Source organism: Protopterus annectens, chromosome 7.part0 (assembly GCF_019279795.1).
Source record: "Protopterus annectens isolate FY-2018-M chromosome 7.part0, PAN1.0, whole genome shotgun sequence".
NCBI lineage: Eukaryota > Metazoa > Chordata > Ceratodontiformes > Protopteridae > Protopterus > Protopterus annectens.
In genome coordinates, this window is record NC_056739.1 from 1,998,196,306 (window position 1) to 1,998,196,888 (window position 583).

Consider the following 583-nt stretch of genomic DNA (forward strand, 5'->3'; position numbering starts at 1 on the left):
AGTATTGTGCTCAGTGGACTCCTTTTGGTAGAATGCCAAACAGAGGGAATCAAGGTTGTTTATTACAACATTTCACAAATAACACTAAGTTGGGAAAATGCTACATAAAACAGAACACAAGACAATTTCAGTTGTAAAATGCAAAGTGTATCTTTGGAAGCATAACAGTTAACGCTAATATAATGGCATGGAGCACCTAAACAGGGTCAGGCATACATAAAAGTAGAAAACGAGTCAAAGACTGACATAAACATTTCAGTAAACAGCTCAGTCTCTATTAGATGCTGTACATTACCCCCTGAAGATGTAACAATTATGACAAGAGAAGACATCATACAAAAAATGTCACAATGTGTTGACAATAACACAAAGATAAAATAAATTCAACAGGGGAAGAAACAGGTATGATTTCTACCAATACTCTGTTTATTTGTATAAACAACACAGTAATACAAGGAAAAAGATCATGGGTCGGAATACTTACCATTTTGGGTAATAAGCCAGTACTTCATACAGATCAAGTGGTAAAAATAGCATCCACTTGTACCATGATAGGACAGCAATACCAAAAAACGATATTGCA